General features: G+C 48.0%; 3 pseudogenes; all 3 read right to left on the bottom strand.

The window, feature by feature from the left end:
- Nucleotides 1-5477: 5477 nt before the first annotated feature.
- Nucleotides 5478-5596, bottom strand: LOC143947186 (5S ribosomal RNA; annotated as a pseudogene).
- Nucleotides 5597-5919: 323 nt separating this feature from the next.
- On the bottom strand, nucleotides 5920-6038 carry LOC143949245 (5S ribosomal RNA; annotated as a pseudogene).
- A 3277-nt stretch (nucleotides 6039-9315) lies between these two features.
- LOC143949689 (5S ribosomal RNA) lies at nucleotides 9316-9434 on the bottom strand (annotated as a pseudogene).
- Between the last annotated feature and the right edge of the window lie 3136 nt (nucleotides 9435-12570).

The following is a 12570-nucleotide window of genomic DNA, read 5'->3' as shown; positions in this document are numbered from 1 at the left end:
GGCCAGACCTTTCCACCGGAGCTGTTGCAGGCAAGCATCTCGGTCATACCCAAGCCGGAGAAGGATCCGCTTCTCTGTGTGAACTACAGGCCCATCTCCTTAATACGCGACCTTAAGCTCTTCACTAAGATACTGGCGGAGCGGTTGGCGCCCATTCTCCAACGCCTGATACCTCTGGATCAGGTGGGGTTTATTCGTAACAGGGAAGCCCGAGACAACACTACCAGGACAATCAATGTTATAGAACGCCCCAGACGCCTTAAACTACCGATTATGTTGCTCTCTGTGGACGCAGAAAAAGCGTTTGACAGGGTGAGCTGGCCTTTTTTGCTAGCCACCCTGCGAAGCCTGGGGGTACCCCCCCCCCATGCTTTCATGGGTTACAGCTCTTTACTCGTCACCGACGGCGATGGTTAGGGTCAATGGGTTTGCCTCGTCGCGTTTCACTATTGGCAATGGAACGAGGCAGGGATGCCCGTTGTCCCCCCTTTTGTTTGTCCTATCGCTTGAACCCTTGCTGCACCACATCAGGCAGAACATAGACATCAAGGGACTGGACACCCTCTCACACCACCATAAGGTCGCAGCCTTTGCATATGACCTCTCGTTCTATGTCTCAGAGCCTCACATTACATTGCCGAATCTCTTAGCGGAAATAAGACGATATGGCACCCTGTCAAATTTTAAAATTAACTTACAGAAATCGGAAGCACTCAACGTCTCCCTGTCTACCAACGCCCAGACGAGTCTAAGCACTAATTTTCCCTTTCGTTGGGCAACTGGGGCTATACAATATCTGGGTACCAAGGTTCACCCGGACCCACATCTGATTTTCCAATTGAATTTCCAGCCGCTTCTAAAAAAATTTGCCGTAGATCTAGAGAGGTGGTCAAAGTTGGCGACCTCTTGGTTTGGGAGATGCAATGTGCTCAAAATGAATGTAATGCCCAGACTCTTGTACCTATTACAAGCCTTACCGATAAAAATCCCCCAATCATTTTTTAAAGCCATGCGCTCCATCTTTATTCGGTACGTATGGCAGGGCAGGCCTCCAAGACTCAGCCGAACATTACTGCTCAGACCAAAAGACAAGGGAGGGATTGGCCTCCCAGATCCGGCATGGTACTATACGGCGGTGCACATGAACAGAGTAGTTGACTGGTGCAGACACCTGAAGGATAAGCTGTGGGTTCGTCTGGAGCATGAATCCGTACCATTTCCACTTGAGGGCACACCCACACATTGAGCCAACGCTACAAGAGCTAGACAGATATTTTACCCTGACGGGCGTGCCCAGTTTCCCTTCGCCCATGACTCCTATTATTGGACACCCACGCTTTGAACCCGGCATGACGGAAAAGTCTTTCCGCCTCGACCCTGACTGGGACCTTGTGCGGGCCTCTTCTTTTCTTGGCCCTAGGACGTGGACAGCGGTCTCCACTATGTACGAGGCGTTAGCAACCACGGCCCTGGGACAGTGGAAGCTTTCCCAACTCTCCCACTTCTTGAAATCTTTGCCAAACAGTGGCGAATTCCGCAGACCCCTAACATCGTTTGAGGAGGTATTCTCAGGAGAGGGACCGACCCGAAGGTCTCTTTCCCTGTCATATCGCATCCTACTGGACCAACTCTCCCAGGGTAACCTGGTGTTCGTGGAAAAATGGGAGCGAGACCTGCATGTCCGGCTCTCGCCAGACCAGAAGAACCGCGCGCTTCTTTTTGCGCACAAGTCATCCCTATGTAGTAAATACCAGGAAATAGCTTATAAAATTTTGACCCGATGGTACAGGACCCCCACTGTCCTGGCGGCTATGTTTCCCGGTCACAGCCCTTTGTGCTGGAGATGCGGTGAACAAGCCGGCACGTTACTACATATCTTCTGGGAATGCCCTCAACTGGCCCATTTCTGGAGACAGGTTCTCAATATCATTTATGACCTCACGGCTATTGATCTCCAGAACAACCCAGCTGCGATCTTCCTCAATCTGACCCCACTCTCGAGCAAGAAGTACCATAAATCTCTCTTAAAACATCTTCTGAGTGGGGCCAGGGCATGTATACCTAGCATGTGGAAACAGCAGGCCGCTCCACTGGTGTCTCACTGGTTTGCAAGAGTTTGCGACATCTACAGTATGGAACAGCTCACATCAGCGTTAGGCGACAGGGAGGAAGAGCACACTGCTTGTTGGTTGTCTTGGAGCCTGTTCAGGTTTTCCGACGCATACAGATCCTATCTGTAGGCTCTGGCACGTGTATAGAGGGAAGGGTCCGGCCGTGGGAACCCATCGGAGTCCTCTTTCTTTCTCTCCCTTCTCGTATACCACCCTGGTTCACTCTCTCCCCCGTCTGCCTCGTAGCACTGTTAGCCCCCTATAACTTTCATTCTTTCTACCCCATCCCCTTCTCCTGCCCATTTGCTCCCCCCTCTTTCCCTACCCCCTAACTCCCAAGTATAATTAAAATACATGGTGATTGCAAGGATCTTTTCGTTTTGTTCCCTCGATTTCCCAGCCAGGGGTTGGCGGCCCTCGGGGTGGTCCCGGCTGAGCTCTTTGACCAATAGAATGAAGGTGACCGATTTTTTAGAGGCCCCTCAGTCTGGGCCTTGAGGGGGATCGCCCCGCGGACTGCCCTGGTTTATAAGTAGACACTAGGGTGCCAGATCATTAGAATGGGATAATGTGGTGGCCTAGCCACGGCTGGGGCTGCTGCTGACATAAGTTGTTAGGTTTCCCCCGGTCCCCCACGAAGTATTAACTATGTATTTTTGTTAACCTGGAAAACTGAGGGATCTATGTCTTTTACAGTTTGTCTCTGTATTACCTGCAATCCGTAAATAAAGAATAAAAAAAAAAAAAAGACACTAACCAGACCAGATCCTTCTATGGCACCTGGTCTTCCCAGGGAGTCTCCCATCCAGGTACTAACCAGGCCTGACGCTGCTTAGCCTCTGAAATCAGATGACATCGGGTGCTTTCAGGTTGATGTGGCCGTAAGCGTTCTCTTCAAGACACGCCCAACCCTCTTGACAAACGCCAAGATGGTCGCCTTGAGAAACAAGCAAAAAAAACAGGTCAAAGCCAACAACATAAAAAGAAGCCTATGGGCTTACAGCGGACCTTAAAAGATGGGACCCACTAGCTCTGTCATGGTTCGGACGCTGTAATGTGTTGAAGATGAACGCGATGCCACGACTTCTGTATCTACTACAAGCCTTACCTATCAAAATACCCCAGACTTTCTTTCATGCGGTTCGCTCAATCTTTATCAAGTTCCTCTGGCGCGGAAAACATATGCGTATTGGTAGGGCAATGCTATTGCGACCGAAATTGCGGGGAGGTATTGGCTTCCCGGACCCTGCTCTATATTACACAGCGACGCACATGAAACAGGTGGTTGACTGGTGCCGGTGTTCTGCCATATACTGTCCGGCCATGATATAGGGTCCGCGCCGTACTGCGCATGAGCAGTACGGAGCAGACGAAGCTTCGGAAAATCTCCGAAGCTGAACGGCGCCTGCGCGGTGAGTGGAGGTGGTAGCCCCACCATCCAAGCGGACATAGGGTTGTGAATATTAGAGGGTCCCTCGCAGGCGAGCTTCGCTCGCCACGCTTCGGGCTCGGCCTCGCTGCGCTCGGCTCTTTTATATTCTTACTCTATGTCCACTTGGATAGTGGGGATAGAACCTGGACTCAGTGCGCAGGCGCCGTTCATGCTCGGCAATTTTCGGAATCTGTGTTGCTGTGTACTGCGCATGCGCAGTACACAGCGGACACTATCCGATGGGGGACCATATGTGATAAGACACCGGCATGGGGAACTGAAGCTATGGGTCAAGCTAGAGCAGGAGAATGCGCGGGTTCCACTGGCTGGTCTGCCTTGGGCGGGGAGGCCATTGGAGCACTGTGTGACTACTCACCCGTTAATTGGCCCCTCGCTCGCCGAGATGGATAGTTTTTTTCATCTTTCCCACCTGACTAACTTCCCTTCTCCTATGACCCCAATTATTGGACATCCTAGATTCCCTCCGGGCCTGTCTGACCAGGCCTTTACCAGGCAAGCCCCGAAAGGGCTTCTGAGAGCAGCCCTATTTCTTGGACCCACGGGCTTGATTCCCATGGGGACCATACTGCTAGAGCAAGTACCTGTTGCATTGGATAGCTGGAGAGTTAGACAGCTAATCCATTTCCTCGGATCACTACCTAACCATTCGTTCTTCTCTAGACAATTCCACCCCTTCGAGGAACTTTGCCTGGATGATGGCCCAATTCGTGGTTCCCTCTCTAGGTCCTACCAAATCCTGACAGACGCACAATCCTCCACGGATCCACCCTTCCTAGCTAAATGGAAAAGGGACTTACAAACTACATTCTCCAAACCACAGAAGGACAGAATACTCTTTTTCGCCCATAAGTCGTCACTCTGCAGTAAATATCAGGAGATCTCATATAAGCTGATCACACGCTGGTATCGTACACCGGTGGTGTTGGCCAAAATATTCCCCGGTCAATCTGACCGCTGCTGTCGCTGTCGGCAACAGACTGGCACCATTCTCCACATTTTCTGGGAATGCCCTAAATTACAAACATTCTGGCAGCCTGTCCTGAGACTCATCCACAAGTTCACAGACATTTCCTTAGCCAATGATCCCGCAGCAGTTCTTCTCAATCTAACTCCTATGTCGAGAAAGCGTTATCATAAGTCCTTACTTAAACATCTCCTCAATGCAGCTAGGGCCTGCATCCCAAGTCAGTGGAAAGAGCAATCTGCTCCAATGGTGACCCAGTGGTTCGCAAGGGTAAATGATATTGAACGAATGGAAGACCTGACTGCCACAATGAGGGATAAAACGGAGGAGCATGGGAACAGATGGTTCTACTGGACCCAGTTTCGCTTTTCGGAAGAATACCTCCGCAAGACATAGTAAGCTCATGGTGATCGTTGGAGATCGCTGTTCCAAACGTTGGACAGCTGATGAGCTGGTGAGCCGAGGGCGTCTCTTGCTCCCTGGGAGGGGACCCCACCCTATCCACTCTACCCACGACACCCCCTTACCCCTTCTTTTCCTTTTCTGCCATTTCCTTCCCCAATCTTCTCTTTCCCCTTCTCCCTCCTTTCAGTTCTACTATTTCCCTTCTTAACTCAAAAAAGGGAAAAGAAAATGGTATGTTCCGACCCCATTTGACTACTACACAATACTCTTCCCCTATCTATGGATATCTAAACTCTTCGAGGGTAGCAGGGCTAGTATCAATAATATTTTAAGTGGTAGAGGATCCCAACGAGATGGAGCTTTAATCTCATCTTAATATGACCGCAAAGCTGTACACGTGCTATTCTCCTCAGACTTCTTACCATTGGCTCTGATATCCATGCAATATGATCGTTTGTTTATAACTATTTGTATCACACATTCTGTGAAGTTGCCTTTGCATTGTATGTCGCATACTACTAAATAAAAAAACAAAAAAAACAGAAGCCTATGGCACCTGGTATTCCCAGGCGGTCTCCCATCCAGGTACTAACCAGGCCCGACACTGTTTAGCATCCGAGATCAGACGAGATTGGGCGCTTTCAGGGTGATGGGGCCGTAGGTGATCTATTCGGGCACTCTTAACCCTCTTGACAAATGCCAAGATGGTCACCTTGGGAAACAAGTGAAAAAAAAAACAGGTCAATGTCAACAACATAAAAAGAAGAATACGGCACCTGGTATTCCAACGCCATCTCCCATCCAGGTACTAACTAGGCCCAACCCTTCTTAGCCTCAGAAAAGAGAAGAGATAGGGCTCTTTCAGGGTGATGCTGCTGTAAGCGATCTCTTTGGGCACTCTCAACCCTCTTGACAAATGCCAAGATGGTCACCTTGGGAAACAAGCAAAAAAAAGAAAACGAATCAACGCCAACAACATAAAAAGAAGTCTACAATAATTGGTAATCCCAGGTGGTCTCCCATCCAGGTACTAACCAGGCCCGACTCTTCTTAGCCTCCAAGATCAGATGAGATTGGGTGCTTTCAGAGTGATGTGGCCATAGGCAATCTCTTCAGGCACTCTCAACCCTCTTGACAAACACCAAGATGGTCACTTTGGGAAATAAGCGAAAAAAAAACAGGTCAACGCCAACAACATAAAAAGAAGTCTACGACACCTGGTATTCCCAGGCGGTCTCCCATCCAGGTACTAACAAGGCCCGACTCTATTCGCCTCCAACATCAAACGAGATCGGGTGCTTTCAGGGTGATGTGCCCGTAGGCAATCTCTTCAGGCACTTTCAACCCTCTTGACAAATGCCAAGATGGTCACCTTAGGAAACAAGCAAAAAAATAAAAATAAGTCGGAAGCTAGAGACAATACGGCCCGAGTCCTCAATTTAATCCATGCGGCGCATGTACAGGGAGGGCCCTTGCTTATGCTGTCAACGGACGCGGAGGAGGCCTTTGACAGGGTGGCCTGGAACTTTATGCAGGCCACCCTGGAACATATAGGTCTTGGCCCCAACATGATGAGCTGGGTAATGTCGCTTTACTCCACGCCATCGGCAGCGGTACGGGTGACCGAGTGGTGCTCGGACTCTTTCCCCATCACTAATGGGACGAGGCAGGGGTGCCCTCTGTCTCCCCTAATTTTTATTCTGACACTGGAACCACTTATGTGTCACGTTCGGAATGACCCGAATATTACTGGCATATCCAAACCCTCGGCACAGCACAAAATTGCGGCGTACGCTGATGATCTAATTTTTTCCATCTCCAATCCACACATTTTGCTTCCCAAAATACTTGCGTCTCTACAGCGACACGGCAGCCTATCAAACTATAAAAACAATTGCGCCAAGTCGGCTGTATTGAATATATCGGTCCCGGATGGTGAGGCCAAGAGGCTCCGCTCCTCTTTTCCATTCTACTGGGCTGAAAAATCTATACGTTAACTGGGCGTTGACATCGCAGCCGATTTAGCGCAATTGTACCTGCTTGATTTTGTCCCTCTCCTGGATAGACTGAAATCTGATTTGGGAAACTGGCATGCTTTAACACTGACCTGGTTCGGGCGCTGTAATGCATTAAAAATGATGGCCCTCCCTCGGATCTTATACATGTTCCAGACATTACCGATCCGGTTACCCCCAATTTTTTTCAGACAACTGCAGGTGCTGCTCCGGGACTTTATTTTGGCGCGCAAACCGCCCAGAGCCCGTTTGCAATTGCTTGCCAGACCAAAGGACAAGGGGGGTCTGGGTCTCCCAGATCTCAGACAATACTACAGAGTGACTCTGCTAGCGAGAGTCGTTGATTGGCATTGTAATGGCCCACACAAGCAGTGGGTGGAGATGGAGATTGAGGATGGATCCATTCCCCTATTGACCTCCCCGTGGCTCCTGTCCTCCCTACCAAAAGACCTCAGAGGTCACCCCGTAGTGGGAGCTACGTTGGCTGTTGTGCGGAGGTTGTTCCGCTGCACACACATTGCTCCCCTGTCATCACCAATGACTCCGGTTATAGGGAATCCAGACTTCCCATCGGGATTTACCAACAAGAAACTGCGACAGTTGACAGTGGTGGGGAAACAGCGTCTGGGAGAGGTGTGGCCCATGGGAAGGCTCCCGACCACGCAAACTGTCGCCGAGCTTTCTGACCCTCCGCTTGACTTGTTTAGTGCTTATCAACTTCGTCACTTTCTTCTGGCCATACAAAGGGCCCCCTACACTCCTAGAGACCTGACACCCTATAAATCCATCTGTCACAAAAGGGAACCTGTGCGACACACCCTCTCCCTTCTGTACAACCTATTGAGTAGTCAGGAGGAGGAGTCGACCCCCACCATTTATCCACAAATGGGAGAGGGACTTAGGCATCACATTTACCCCACAACAGATAGGGAAGATCCTGACCTTAGTACATAAAGCTTCCATCGCAAACCAATATCAAGATACAAGATAGTCTCACGCTGGTATAGAGTCCCATACCTTCTGAATAAAATGGATAGATCGATCCCGGATGTTTGTTGGAGGTGAAATTCAGATATGGGGACCATGGGACACCTTTTCTGGGCATGCCCGACCTTGAGGAACTTTTGGGTTCCCAGTAGCGTGCCTTCTACACTTGACCGAACAGCCTGTTCGAAAATACAAAAAAAACCCTCACGATGCAACTCCTGAATGCCGCCCGGGCCTGCATTCCCGCACTGTGGAGGCAGCCTCAGCCCCCATCCAAGGTGCTGTGGTATTCCAAAGTCAATCATATTCTCCGGATGGAAGAATTGACCGCCACCCTTCACAACACTGAAGAGGCATTTAGTGTTACATGAAGGCCCTGGAGGTATTTTACTGGTACTCGAGACTACATTCGGGAGGTGAGCAGTGCCTCCGTCCCAGAAAACGACTGAACATCTAACGTTTACCTATGTAGGCCATGTCTGCCCTGGGTGGCATTCCCCCCCTTCCTTTTTGTCTTTATTTTTCTTTTTTTCCCCGCCGCCATCCCCCCACCTCCTCTCTCTCCGTCTTTGCACTCTCTTCTTCCCCCGTCCTCCCTTTTAACTATGCCTTGTCTCCTTACTAGCCTTCAGGACCCAGAAGAACCCCAGGGTTCTGGACATGACCGGCTCATATTTTACTCTGGTTCACGTAGGTCATGATAAGCTGGCTCGCTGTGGTCCCAGTTGTTCTCCATGATTACATTTGTCCGAACGGAGCTGCACTAGTTATACTGTACTACATGTCGGAGGTGGGGTTTCTCTATTTTCTGCATGAAACTGTAGGACTCCCCTCTGAGAACCCAGAGTTATTTGGCTGCCTATTTTTTGTTAGCATGTAATTGTGACCCTGGGTCATGCTGTATGGTTGACTGTTATATTTATGTTGTTCTACTTAATAAAAGAATAATAAAAATAAAAAAAATAAGTCAATGCCAACAGCTTAAAACTAAAGCCTATGGCATTGAGAAATCCCAGGCGGTCTCCCATACAGGTACTAACCATGTCCCAACCCTGCTTAGCCTCTGAGATCAAATGCACGCTCAACCCTCTTGACAAACGCCAAGATGGTCACCTTGGGAAACAAACAAAAAAAACAAGTCAACGCCAACAACATAAAAAGAAGCCTGCGGCATCTGGAAAACCCAGGCGGTCTCCCATCCAGGTACAAACCAGGCCCAACCCTGCTTAGCCTCTGAGACCAAACGAGATTGGGCGCTTTCAGGGTGTTGTGCCCATAGGCAATTTCTTTGTGCACTCTCAACCCTCTTGACAAATGCCAAGATGGTCACCTTGGGAAACAAGGGAAAAAAACCAGGTCAAAGCCAACAACAAAAAAAGAAGCCTATGGCACCTGGTATTTCCAGGCGGTCTCCCATCCAGGTACTAACCAGGCCTGACACTGTTTAGCCTCTGAGATCAGATGAGATTGGGCGCTTTCAGGGTGATGGGGCCGTAGGTGATCTCTTTGGGCACTCTCAACCCTCTTGTTAAGCGCCAAGATGGTCACCTTGGGAAACAAGCGAAAATAAACAGGTAAACGCCAACAACATAAAAAGAAGCCTACGGCACCTGGTATTCACAGATGGTCTCCCATACAGGTATTAACCAGGCCGTACACTGCTAGGCCTCCGAGATCAATGAGATTGTGCGCTTTCAGGGTGATGTGGCCATATGTGTTCTATTTAGACACTCTCAACCCTCTTGACAAATACCAAGATGGTTATCTTGGGAAACAAGTGAAAAAAAAAAGTTCAACGCCAACAACATAGACCCTGCCGGTCTCCCATCTGACCCAGACCCTGCTTAGCCTCTGAGATTGGGCGCTTTCAGGGTGATGTGACCTCAGGCGAACGCTTTGGGACATACTCAAAACTCTTGACTGATGCTAAAATGGTCACCTTGGGAAACAAGCGAAAGAAAAACAGGTCAAAGCCATTAATATAAAAAGATTCCTACGGCACCTTTAATTAGGTACTATCCAGGCCGGACCCTGCTTAGCCTCTGAGATCAGATGAGATCGGGCGCTTTCAGGGGGATGTGGAAATAGGAGATTTCTTTGGACTCTCTCAGCCCTCTTGACAAATGCCAAGATGATCACCTTGGGAAACAAGCGGAAAAAATAAACCATGTCAACGCCAACAACATAAAAAGAATCCTACGGCACCTGGTATTCCCAGTTGGTCTCCCATCCAGTTACTAATCAGGCCCGACAATGCTTAGCCTCCGAGATCGTTCGGCCAAACTGAAAAAGTTTACGAGGAGCATAATAGGTTCTATATAATAAGAACAGATGTGACATCCTCTGTGAGGAGAGCCACAATTCACCACAGGCAGGATTCCTGTGGCCAATTATAGCTCAGGGGGGTTTAGTACACACCCCACACTATATAAGGCCGCGAGCGCGGCGGCCTTGTATAGTGTGTTGCGGTGGTCAGGGAAAGAGGACTATAGGCAGGGACAGTGTCTTTACTGCTTGGGAACCTAGCACTGTTACAGTGGGTGTTATGTGCCTCCTGCACAGTACACACCTGAAGCTACCCTTTATTACTGGTGTTAAATTTCTGCAATATATGCATCTGCAGTGCAGAAGTTAGAGTCGGTGTTGTGTGCCTCCTGCACAGTATACACCTTATTGCTGGTGTTCTGTTTCTGTAATACAGGAACCTAGTACTGTTACAGTGCTAGGGTGTACAGAGAAGCTGGTATATATAGAAGACTACAGCATACAGAAGAAAGGCTAGTGAATACAGAATACAGGTTTCGTGTATGTAGATAGGCTTGAGTATACAGAGATGCTAGAGTAAACAGTGAGGCTGGGGTACACAGAGAGGCTAGTTTAAAGACAAATACAAAGATGTTAGTGTATATAGAGAGGTTAGTGTATAGAGAGAGTCGAGTGTATACAGAAAGGACAGTGCATATAGAGAAGCTAGTGTATACAGAAAGGGTATACATGAAAGCTGACATTCTATACAGAAGACTGGGTAGTGTATACAGAGAGTCTAGTGGGTACATAAGACAGGCTGGTGTATTCTAGCTAGTTTTTACAGTCTAGTGTATACAGAAGACAGGCTGTGGTATACAGAGAGTTTAGTGTATTCAGAGAGTCTAGTGTATACAGTCGGCGAGTGTATACATAAGACTGGCTAGTTTACACAGTGTTTACAGAGATGCAAGAGTGTACAGAGAAGCTGGTATATATAGAAGACTACAGCATACAGAAGAAAGGCTAGTTAATACACAATACAGAAGACTCGTGTATGTAGATAGGCTTGAGTATACAGAGATGCTAGAGTAAACAGTGAGGCTGGGGTACACAGAGAGGCTAATTTAAAGAGAGGCTAGTATATACAAAGATGTTAGTGTATATAGAGAGGTTAATGTATAGAGAGGGTCGAGAGTATACAGAAAGGACAGTGCATATAGAGAAACTAGTGTATACAGAAGACAGGCTTGGGTATACATCAAAGCTGACAGTGTATACAGAAGACTGAGTAGTGCATACAGAGAGTCTATTGGGTAAAGAAGACAGGCTGGTGTATTCTAGCTAGTTTTTACAGTCTAATGTATAAAGAAGACAGGCTGTGGTATACTGAGGGTTTAGTGTATTCAGAGAGTCTAGTGTACAGAGATGCAAGGGTGTACAGAGAAGCGAGAAGCTAGTATATATAAGGCTAGTGAATACAGGCTAGTGAATACAGAATACAGACTCGTGTAAGCAGATAGGCTTGAGTATACAGAGATGCTAGAGTAAACAATGAGGCTGGGGTACACAGAGAGGCTAATTTAAAGAGAGGCTAGTATATACAAAGATGTTAGTGTATATAGAGAGGTTAGTGTATAGAGAGAGTCGAGTGTATACAGATAGGACAGTGGATATAGAGAGACTAGTGTATACAGAAGACAGGCTTGGGTATACATGCAAGCTGACAGTGTATACAGAAGACTGGGTAGTGTATACAGAGATTCTAGTGGGTACAGAAGACAGGCTGGTGTATTCTAGCTAGTGTTTACAGTCTAGTGTATACAGAAGACAGGCTGTGGTATACAGAGGGTTTAGTGTATTACAGAGATGCAAGGGTGTACAGAGAAGCTAGTATATATAAAAGACTACAGCATACAGAAGAAAGGCTAGTGAATACAGAATAAAGGCTGGCTTCTACGGAGAGGCTACCACTACGGAGATGCAGAACACTATAGAGAACACTATATACTAGAGAGGGTATATAGAGAGGCTAGATTATACAGAGAGGCTAGTGCATAGAGTGAAGCTATTGTATATAGAAGCCTGGTTAGTGTATACAGAGAAGCTAGTGTGTACAGAAGAAAGGCTAGACAGGCTATAAAGAGAGACAAGTTTTTACAGAAGACAGTTTGGGGTATACAGAGATGCTAGTTTATACAGAGAGACTAATGTATACAGAAGACAGGCTAGGGCATACAGAAGACAGAAGACGGGCTAGTGTATTCAGAACATAGGCTAGTGTATATCGAAGACAGGCTATTGTATGCAGAAGACCGGCTAGTGTAAACATGCTGGTGTATATAGAGAGGCTAGTGAATTTAGAGGGTAGGCTAAGTGATAACAGAAGAC

The sequence above is a fragment of the Lithobates pipiens genome, unplaced genomic scaffold (assembly GCF_037356315.1).
Source record: "Lithobates pipiens isolate NorthernLeopardFrog02 unplaced genomic scaffold, aLitPip1_a1.2 Scaffold_30, whole genome shotgun sequence".
Taxonomy (NCBI): domain Eukaryota; kingdom Metazoa; phylum Chordata; class Amphibia; order Anura; family Ranidae; genus Lithobates; species Lithobates pipiens.
This window is presented reverse-complemented; position numbering and strand designations above follow the sequence as displayed.